The following is a 12,297-nucleotide window of genomic DNA, read 5'->3' on the forward strand; positions in this document are numbered from 1 at the left end:
AGATAAGTGATCAACTATCCCTTCATTCTATGATATCTATATGAATTCAAGACATGTATAAAGGTCAATCTCAAGAATTCAAGATTATGTTTCCGATATAGATTTGTGATGACTGCATCTGACTACTAAATTGAACACATCAATTCCAGTCAGGGCTCGACCAAGCTCTTTAGATGTCAACACCAAGTCATCGAGGGGCCCATAGATATCGCTTCTCCTATTAAGGCAGAAGGAACGAATAAACTTTGACTACATAGTTTTTGTTTATTTCATCATGTCACACATGGACATACCCTTTATGACTACCAGTTACGATTAGCGTTGGAGTAGTCCAATGCATAACAGAATCATATAGCAAAACCCCACATGTATCTAGGTTTGAAGAATAGAAGATATTATCGTCTTAGAATTACTCGTGACTGAATCCATGAAGTAATCTCTAAGCGTGGGTTGGTCCAATACTTAAATCTCTATTAAGCACTCATGAGTGTTAGCGCAATCTCTTTGCTATGTCCAATCAATATGGACAATCCACTAATACTCATGATTGTCTTGAATCACTAATCCATCATATATTAAGATCACCACTTAATAATCGCCAAATCAAATTAAAACTTATATGTGATGGTACATACTGAGTATATGTCATGTGAGCTTGTGTGACCTGGGATCCATACTCGAGGTAAGTTGAGCCTTAAAGTCACAAAGAGAATTCATAAGGACCATCAATGATTGAATTTCAACAAAGATGTCACTAACGAATCTCTTTCAGCCACATTGTCTTTTTTGCAATTTAACCAACAACAACATATTCTAAGTTTGCAAAATCCTCTATGGTGTAATACTTGGTACTCTTCCAAGATAAAACTTTACCATTCAGAGAAGCACGAAATCCGAATGCAAATGGAAACGTCATTATTAGTATGGAACTTAACATCAATGTAACTCTTGCAATGATCTCTTCCGTACTATCAAGATCATCTCTTTTTTTCTCCAAGGATACTTAAGAATGTTCTTGATCTTGATGTTGGATAAGGTGTCTAAGTCCATAACTTATTTGGTATATACTTGACCCGACCGGCATGGTCCATTTGGGTTGCATCTCATCCAAACTATTATGGATAATTTTATGAGAGTTATACACATATGTTTATTAATATATTATGAGTTATAATATATTAATATGAAGTTACGTTATTTAATTAGTTTTAGTCTTAAATTAATTATGGATTAATTTAGAGATTAAAAGGAATACTAATTAAATTATGGGCTATTTGTTTTATATAGTGTGGGCTAATACTCATTTGTTAATGGGCTAGGCTTATGTGGAAGTCCATGGATGATCCATGGAGCTTTTAACCCATGGATCCTTGGAATAGGAAAAGACATGGGTTATTAGGGTTTCACCCTAACCATGCATACTATATAAGCATGCTTATGGAGCATGAAAGATAGCCTAAGATAGCCTAAGAGAAAGCTAGTGTTCTAGTGTGTGTGTGCATGTGTGTGGCCGAAAATACAAGAGTGTGTATACTCTCTCAAAGTTTTCCAAGAGTTTGTGGTGTTTGTGATTCCATTTGAGGCATTCACACTATTGGTGCTTGGCCCTCAAACTCCTAAGAACCCAACACAACAAAAGGTATGTAATCTCTTCTAACTCTTTTATGTTGAAATGTTCCCCATGCCATGTTAGATAGGTTATAAACCTTGGAAAATTATTATTTTGCATGTATTCAGACAAACATAGATCCAAGGTTTATTAGGGTTGCATGCACACTTAGGAAGTGTTAGATTGCTCAAAACCCAACAGTGGTATCAGAGCCTAGGCTTGCTTGTTTGATACTTGATGCAAAATAGTGAAAAAAGTCGAAATCGTTGCTGTCTGCATGCTAGACTCGTCGAGTCCATTGGGGGGACTCGCCGAGTCCAAGGCAAACTTCAACCTACTCGACGAGTCCGTTCGTGCACTCGGCGAGTAGGATCGAAAGAATGCAGAATCTCGACTTTTGCTGCTGGAAATGGACTGGAAACATTACCCTAAATTGTTTTGGTGTTGTAAAACTTATTTTAGTTGGTGTAATGGTTGTTCTAATCCATTTACAATAGCATATATCAAAAATCCATGATTTTATGTGTTCATATAATTCTTGAATTTTTGATGATCATGTTCATGTTCTTATGAATTTAGAAAATGATAGGAATTATTTGCTGAATTGTTTAGAATTAATTCTTAATCATTTATGTGTTTTAATGGAGTCCATAATTTTGTCCTCAAGTTATGGATTACCAAAGGTCACTTTCATTTAACACACACTTAAAACACATAAGTTACATGAAAATGAAGAGTCTTCATTTTTATGAACCTTTAATTCATAAGTTATGAAATGAAGAGTTTTGCAAAGTTACAAAACTTGTCCTCAAGTTTTGGAATTTGTAAAGTTTCACACACTTTAATAAACTTTGATTCCAAACCTTAGAGTTTTAATAGTTAAAATTCAACCCTTATACTATTTATAACATTAATGGTTAATTATTATATATATGTATAAGAATAAGTCGTTTTACCGTTAGTAGGCCTCATTCACGAAGCCGGTCTATAAGGTGGGTATAAGGTTGTTGCCTATAAAATGGCGACTTAATGGGTGTATACTCTCACCCACCGCTTGCTTGATCGGTGGAGGGTCGTTAGCCGAACGGGTAGAACAACGACTTTAAATCCTCATTAAAAGTATAATGAATATTATAAAATAACTAAACTCTTTTAATTCCCAATCTTAGTTATTTTAGGAAAATGTGAACATGGTGCTAATCCATGGAATTCACACTTTGTACCTTACCAAGTCGTTAGTGGAGCGTGTGTGGTTAACCGGCACACTAATTAGACTAGTAAGGATCACGAAGGGTAACTTAATGTTGTCATAGATCAATGGAGCGTGTGTGGTTAACCGGCACATTGATTAGGTGATAATATTAGGAGTACCAAGTGAGTTAGCATGGTTATTCACACCTTGTTTTGTGATCCTCGGCATCCCAGTCACAAAACTTGAAGGGCACAATCGAGATTGAAACATGCCATTGAAAAGTTCAATGAATCTCAAAAGAATCTAGGAATTTCAAATCCAATTAAACCTAATTAATCATTTCGTTTTCATGGTGGAAATTGGTGAATCGTCATTCGCCTACCTTTCAAATATATTATTACTTAGATTACGGCATCCCTCTTCTAAGTGTAATATATTGTGATTGGATCCTAGCCTTAATATTACATTTGGGTGTCTTATTAAGGATCCTAAATATCTAATCTAAACTTACTTTCTTCTTTCAGATGTCTTCCAACACTAATGCTTCAGGCTCTAACCCAACTGGTTCTTTCTCTCTCATGAATCTTTGTGGGAGGGTCATCTTTGATGGTTCCAACTTCATGGATTGGATTAGGAACATCAAGATGGTTACTCGTTACGAGGACAAGGAATATGTCCTCGATAAGGAGTTAAAAGAACTTGATGAGTCTACTGCTACTCCTGAGGAGATCGCTGAATTCAGGACTCATGAGAGGGATGCTACTAAGGTGGCATGTATCATGATGGCCACGATGACAGCCGAGCTCCAAAAGTCATATGAAGATTTCTACCCTTTTGAGATGCACCAAGACTTGATGGAAAGGTACCATCAGAGTGCTCGTCAGGAGCGGTATGAAATAATCTCCTCCATAATAACTACCCGCATGAAGGACGGTGAATCCGTCATGGGCCACATGCAAAAGATGCAAAGGTATGTGGACCGTTTGCTGAAGCTGAATGTTAACATCCCCGAGGAGTTAGCAATTGACATCATTTTGCACTCCTTGCCTTCTTGTTATGATCATTTTCGAATGACATATCATATGAACAAGGAGGAAGTTACCCTCAGCAAGCTTCAAGGACTCTTGAAGACCGCTGAAACCGGTCTTAAGGGCAAAGCGGTTGTTACCTCTACTACTCCTACTCCAACTTCTACCCCTGTTTTAGCTATTGGGCAAGGCAAAGGGAAAAAGAGGAAGCACCCTTCGAAGGGTACCAAGGGAAAGTCTCTTGAAGGCTCCTCATCCAAGACTAAGAATGGTTCTGTCACTCCTTCTGCCATTCCAAAGGATGCTGAATGCTTTTATTGCCATGAAAAGGCACACTGGAAGCAAAACTGCCCTAAGCACTTGCAGGATCTAAAGGATGGGAAAGTGAAACCCACCTATGCAGGTATTTACACTATATTGTCTAATTACTCAACATATTCTAACTCTTGGGTGCTTGATACAGGATGTGGTATTCACATATGTTCTGATTTGCAGGGCCTAAGAAGAAGTGAGGATGTGGAGCACGGGAAGATAAACTTAATCATGGGGAATAGGAAGGCTTCACCTGTTTCCAAGATTGGAGTTTATACTTTGTTGCTTAATAATGGGTTAAAATTAGATTTGAATAAATGTGTATACTCGTCTGAAATGGCGAGGAATATTATTTCTTTTCATGCTTTGTACAAACAAGGTTTTACCTTTTCGTTTGATAATGAATGTGGTGGTATTAATGCTTTCTTTAATAATGTGTTTTATTTTAAAGCATTACCTTGTGATGGCGTGTATGAAACTGTGTCGATTGTAGACAACTTAGGAAATAATGTGTTGTATATTGATTCTTCTACTAGCCTAGATAAAGCATCATTGTGGCATTGTCGTCTTGGACATGTAAACAAGGAACGCATAGACCAACTCCAAAAGAGTGGAGTCTTGGAATCATTTGACCTCAAATCAGATGATAGTTGTGAATCTTGTCTACTTGGAAAAATGACAAAATCACCCTTCACTGGAACTTGTGAGAGGAGTGAAGGTTTGTTGGACCTAATACATACTGATGTATGTGGGCCATTCAAAACCGCCACAAGGGACGCTAATCGGTATTATGTGACTTTTATTGATGATTATAGTAGATATGGGTATGTCTACTTGATCAAACACAAGTCCGAAACCTTTGAAAGGTTTAAGGAATTCAAACAGGAAGTAGAAAATCAATTGGGCAGGAACATTAAGATGCTTCGATCCGATCGAGGTGGTGAGTATCTTAGTACCGAGTTCCTTGACTATCTTAAGGAGTGTGGGATTGTCTCACAATTGACTCCTCCCAGGACACCACAGCTGAATGGTGTAGCTGAGAGGCGTAATCGTACCTTGTTGGACATGGTTCGCTCTATGATGAGTCGAGTTTCGTTACCAATCTCCTTTTGGGGTATGCCTTAGAGACTGCCGCCCATATCCTTAATCTAGTCCCTACAAAGAAGGTTACCAAAACACCTCATGAGATGTGGACTGGGAAGGTTCCCAATTTGGACCACATAAAAATTTGGGGTTGCGAAGCCTTCGTGAGGCGTGAAACTCATGATAAGCTTGAACCCCGAAGTGAAAGGTGTATTTTCATCGGCTACCCACAGAAATCCTTCGGTTACCTTTTCTACAGACCCAGTGAGAATGTGGTTTTTGTAGCACGAAGAGGGATCTTTCGCGAGAAAGAATTTATAAGCCAAGGAGACAGTGGGAGGCAGATTGATCTTGAAGAAATTCAAGAATCAATTGGTGAAGGAACCTCAGACACTAGCAATCAACCTGAGGAAGAAACTCCTGTTGATCCAGCTGACGAGTCTGTACCTCCGAGACGTTCCACACGGGTTAGGAACACACCTTCGTTTTATTATGGTTTTCATATTACTACGGAAGGTGATACGTTTATTAGTGATAGTACACTAGTAAATTTGGATGAACCTAGCAGTGTTAAGGAAGCCATGGCAGGCCCGAAGTCTGCTAAATGGAAGGAGGCTATGGACAGCGAGATACAGTCCATGTATGACAATCAAGTTTGGAACTTGGTTGACAATGTACCAGGCCGTAAAACAGTCGGGTGCAAATGGATCTTCAAAAAGAAGACCGACATGGAAGGAAAAGTGCATACTTATAAGGCTCGACTGGTTGCGAAGGGTTTTACTCAAACTCAAGGTATTGATTATGATGAAACCTTCTCGCCGGTGGCCAAGATTAAGTCTATTAGGGTTATGTTAGCCATTGCAGCATTTCATGATTATGAAATATGGCAAATGGATGTCAAAACCGCTTTCCTTAATGGAAAGTTGGCTGAGGATGTGTACATGAATCAGCCAGAGGGTTTTGTCAATGCAGAGTACCCTAATAGAGTATGCAAGCTTAAGAAATCCATTTATGGATTAAAACAAGCATCTCGTAGCTGGAATCTTTGTTTTGATGAGAAGGTAAAAGAGTTTGGCTTCTTGAGAAGCGAAGATGAGTCTTGCGTGTATGTCAGAGCTAGTGGGAGAATAGTTAGCTTCTTGGTACTGTATGTGGATGACATACTACTCATAGGAAATGACATCCCAACCTTGCAGGAGGTTAAGTCCTGGCTTGGGAAGTGCTTTGCTATGAAGGATCTAGGGGAGGCTACCTATATCCTAGGGATAAGGATATTAAGAGAAAGGAGTAGAAGACTAATTGGACTTAGTCAGAGTATCTACTTGGATAAGGTGTTGAAAAGGTTCAACATGGAGAATTCCAAGAAAGGAGATTTACCGATCCAAAGCAATACCAAACTGAGTAAGACTCAGAGTCCGAGTACAGAGGCTGAGATAGCTGAGATGAGTCAATTACCATATGCTTCCGCAGTTGGCTCGATCATGTATGCTATGACTTGTACCCGTCCCGATGTGGCATTTGCTTTGAGCATGGTCAGCAGGTATCAGGGGAACCCTGGCAAGGCTCATTGGACCGCGGTAAAGAACATTCTCAAGTACCTGCGGAGGACTAAGGATTGGGTCCTTACCCTTGGTGGCAGTGATGACTTGAGAATATTAGGGTATAGTGATGCTGGTTTTCAGACTGATAGGGATAATTTCCGCTCTCAGTCGGGCTGGATCTTTACCTTAAATGGAGGGGCAATTTCTTGGAAGAGTTCCAAGCAGGAGACGGTGGCTGATTCGACTTGTGAGTCAGAGTATATAGCAGCGAGTGAAGCAGCGAAGGAGGCGATATGGCTAGAGAACTTCATCGGAGACCTTGGAGTTGTACCAGCTATTAAGGAACCTATAGAGATTTTCTGTGACAACAATGCTGCGGTTATCTTAGCCAAGGAACCAAGAGATCATGGCAGATCCCGACACATTGACAGAAAATATCACTTCATAAGGCACAAGATTGAAGAAGGACTCCTTGTGACAAGGAGGATATCGTCAGATGAGAATCCTGCAGATCCCCTTACTAAGGGACTGACGAGGGTTAAGCATTTTCAGCATGCGAGATGCATCGGGCTAAGGGACGATATTAGTTTTACAGATTAGACAGTTTTCCTGAAACTTGTAAAATGTAATCGACGTTTGATGATGAATAAAATTTGTGATTTATTTATGAGTAAAGTGTTACTATCATTGTCAATTATTTACTATTGTTTCAGTTTTGCATGTTTTGACTTCCAGAATAATTAATTTGTTCAAACCTCCACAATAGATCATACGTCGGAAGTAGGTATGAATCAAGATTGTCATGAATTGGGTTTGTAGATGCCTTAAAGGTGTTTAGGCATGGCAATGGTTGCTGCAACATTCATGAGTACTCATAAGTTATGAGTATTGGTATAAACCCACGCTCACTTGTATCACTTCATGGAATTTATCTCGAGTGATCGTGAGTCGATAACATCATATAAATCTTTAAACCTAGAGATATGAGTTGTTACCTATGAGTTGGTTGTGCATTGATTGCACGTAAACGCATCAGTAACTTGATGTTATAAAACGTGCCTTTGTGTACAATTCAATAAATAGTAGAACAAGCATATCAGTCGAAGTTTATCTGTTCCTTCTAGAAATAGAAGCGATATCCGGGCCCCTCGATGATTTTGTGTTGACCCATATACCAGGCCTGGTCAGAACTAAACCGATGTGTTCAGTGAAGTTCTTCGTCAAACAAATCGGATAATCGAGAAACAACTGCTAGACAATAAGCAAGACATAGTTCCATGTGTTTGTCCGGCTGATATCATGAGAACAGAGGATTATGTGATCACTTATCTAAAAATGGCGCTTCATAGTTCGACAGAGTCTTCATTGTTCGAGGGAGTTTTCGAGAGCTACGATTGTTGGTTGGTTCCTGAAGTTATAGGCAAATATAGTTATTAGACTTATCCAAGTGGGAGTCTGTTGGATAAGGTGTCTAAGTCCATAACTTATTTGGTATATACTTGACCCGACCGGCATGGTCCATTTGGGTTGCATCTCATCCAAACTATTATGGATAATTTTATGAGAGTTATACACATATGTTTATTAATATATTATGAGTTATAATATATTAATATGAAGTTACGTTATTTAATTAGTTTTAGTCTTAAATTAATTATGGATTAATTTAGAGATTAAAAGGAATACTAATTAAATTATGGGCTATATGTTTTATATAGTGTGGGCTAATACTCATTTGTTAATGGGCTAGGCTTATGTGGAAGTCCATGGATGATCCATGGAGCTTTTAACCCATGGACCCTTGGAATAGGAAAAGACATGGGTTATTAGGGTTTCACCCTAACCATGCATACTATATAAGCATGCTTATGGAGCATGAAAGAGAGCCTAAGATAGCCTAAGAGAAAGCTAGTGTTCTAGTGTGTGTGTGCATGTGTGTGGCCGAAAATACAAGAGTGTGTATACTCTCTCAAAGTTTTCCAAGAGTTTGTGGTGTTTGTGATTCCATTTGAGGCATTCACACTATTGGTGCTTGGCCCTCAAACTCCTAAGAACCCAACACAACAAAAGGTATGTAATCTCTTCTAACTCTTTTATGTTGAAATGTTCCCCATGCCATGTTAGATAGGTTATAAACCTTGGAAAATTATTATTTTGCATGTATTTAGACAAACATAGATCCAAGGTTTATTAGGGTTGCATGCACACTTAGGAAGTGTTAGATTGCTCAAAACCCAACACTTGATTCATTGATTCTTGCCAAATTAAACTAATCCAACTTGTGATTCACAAAGCATATAAGTCATTAGATGTGGTACATGTCATGACATGTATGATTGATCCCATAGCAAAAGCATGTGGGACACGAATCATTTCCTTTAGCTCAATAGTAGAACTTGAACATTAGCATTGCTCAATGTCATGCCAGCCTAAACTCCTTTTTGAGTTCTGCATATCGAGTTTCCTCAACATTACATATACTTTGGCTTAATCCAATGAATCACTTTGATCTATCTCCATAGATCCTTATTATGCACATGTCTTGTATCTCCCATGTATATCATAGCGAAATAGTTCTCATACCAAGCCAAGCTTTTACACCTGCCAAGTTAAATAGAGTTTCCTATAAATCATACATTGCCTATGTGCAATACAACGGTGACTACATGTCACACCCCGGTCGTCGGCGGAAACACGGGGCGGTGTAACGTCATTTCTCGTATCATAGTTATCAACATCCTGAAAGCACATGCATTTTAAAATACGTCAACATAAAGTTGGTGAGTTCACAGGTTTTGACTCCATATAAAAATAATACATTTTCCAAGTTCAAAATATAGTTTTGAAAGTATTATTTTCACTTTCGAACGTTTAGTGTATATATATATATATATATATATATATATATATATATATATATATATATATATATATATATATCCTAGGTATAATGGTTTACTTACCAAATAAGTATATACCTATAAGTCTCATATATTATAAATATAAATGTTTGTAATTTCATACAAACTAAGTTTCTACGTACAAATCTTATTTCAATTCTATATAAGTAAAACTGCTACGTATAAATCTACTTTAATTCTATATGAGTAAAACCTCTACATATAAATATATTTCAATTCTATACGAGTAAGTAGGATAGGTATAGTGGTCTAATTAATATACAAGTAATATACCTACTAGATTCTTATACTTAGAGTATAAGTTTTTGGGAAACTTGAAGAGAATTGTTATCGAGATTATGAAAGCAATTATGATTGAATGATAGAAAAGTAAGAACACAACGAGTAAATATTAATGAGATCTTATATTGATGAAGAATGATTACAATGCTTTAAGCAGAAAGAATACTCGAGTTCAAAAGTTCTTTCTACTTCTAACCTCAGTCCCTATTTATAGGAAACTGAGTGTAAAAAAAATATAATAAGTCTATTACAATACGCTTCGCATAAAATGGTGACTTAGTAAAATAACTAATATGCGAAACCCAAAAGAAACAACCACTTCGACTTTTACAATACATAGACTCTACAATCTCTCTCTTTGTAAACTGTCGAAGCTATTCAGTCCATAAGTCTCTGAACAGCTGAGTGAATTGTCTTTCGCACTTCAGCATACCAAGTAATCACCTTCTTAAGCTCCCTCTTGTCTCCTTCGTTATTCTTCTTGCAGTTATTCATACGAACAATAAAATTCGTATATTGAGAAGAAGTATATCTTTCAATTTCCGAGACCTTGAACAAAAATATCTTGGGCTTCCCCTTCATATCTCTCCCTGAAAATACCATGCCAAAAGGTTTCAGGCATATTTCACCATCAGCATACCTAGATAATGCTGACTGGGTCAAGGTATCTTCCCAGGGGACATTCACTTCCCTTCTCAAGGTCGTTGCGAGTTCTTCATCGGTTAATGCCAAACAGTCATAGTAGTTATCAATAAAAGTCTTAACATGTGCGAAACCGATTCTAAACACTTCACTTTCAGATCTTTTGAGCTTGTGGTCCTTCATATGTTTCAAAATAAGAGCCACTTGGATAAGATCATTACAGTTCATCATAGGAAAGTCAGCTATTGTGAAGTCATATTGTTTGTCATAAGCTCGAATGACAAAATATCGAAAGTTCTGAAGCATGTCTTCAAACATCGAATCTTTGTTAATCGTCAACACCTTTTTAATCTTCATCAAGGACCATACTTCATCTGGATTGTTTCCCAATACAACATGAAATCTGATTTTCATGTGTATGTAGTCATCAGCATTATCAAACTTCTCGCTTATCTTGTACTGAGCCGTTATGAAAAGCATTTCATTAATCGAAAAATCCAACTGGCATTTGTCCGAATTGGCTATGTCATAACTTCTTTTTGGCTTTTTCTCAAACTCGTGCATCTCACTCCCCACCACTTTCGATTCTATAGTTTCATAAGAATAAAGCTTCGCAGGATCTCCTTTATTCATTGTGAGAGGATCACTTGCCCTTTGCCTCATTATGCTCTGAACTTGCCTCCGCATTTCCATTTCAGCCTCTGCTTCAGCTTTCTTCTCATCCTTCGACTTTTCATACACAATCCCTTTCCCCTTTCTTCTTCTCCTCTCCTCCAGCTTTTGCGACTCCACTCTTCGCATCATTTGCCTTTCCTTTTAGATTAAAAGGCTTTTTGAAAAATTTCTTAACTCTGTTGTTTGAGTAAAATGCCACAGCTTCATCATCAGAGTTCATTAAGAAACCTTCATTGTATGAATCATATGTTTCATTAATTTCAACTTCTGATACTATTGAAACAAGAGCCAAAGGACCTCCAATACCTTGTTTTGATTCTTCATACATTTCTGAAACTTCACTTTCGTGTTTTTTCAGCTGATTGTAGAGATCATTCAAGCTGGTTGTATCAAAACTCTGTTGATTCTTAATCATCATACTCACACTTCGCCATTCCTTGCGAAGGCCCATGATGAATGTTAAATTGAACTCCATGAGAGACCTAGTGACTCCATACCTATTGCAACGATAGACAAGCTCATTTAGACGATCATAGTAACTTTCAAGAGTTTCAACATCCTTTTGTCTGAATTCCTTCTGTTCAACAAGACATTGCTTCACAGAGTTGATCTTCGTCTTTTCGCTACCTTGATACTTCTCTTTTAGAGTGATCCAGATTTCCTTAGCTGTTTTAAAACTACGATGAAATTGTAAACCACAGGAGGTAGAGCACCTCTGAGTTCCCTCATGCATCTCTTTTCATTCTTCTTCAGACGGTTTTGTTGTTCATTAACTTCAACAGAAGTAGTAGATGATCCAATTGATTGAACATTAGCAGGAACATGAACTGTTCCATTGATACATTTCCAAAGTTCTTCATCTATTCCATTCAGGTAATCTTCCATTCTATCAGCCCATTGATCATAGTATTCAGGGATTAACATCGGAATTTTGGTTGAAGAACCAAGCAAATGAGAGAAATAAGTCATTGTATTCATGTTGAAGTTCGCCATTGATGAACACGAAAATTTC

Source organism: Lactuca sativa, chromosome 1, assembly GCF_002870075.4.
Source record: "Lactuca sativa cultivar Salinas chromosome 1, Lsat_Salinas_v11, whole genome shotgun sequence".
Taxonomy (NCBI): domain Eukaryota; kingdom Viridiplantae; phylum Streptophyta; class Magnoliopsida; order Asterales; family Asteraceae; genus Lactuca; species Lactuca sativa.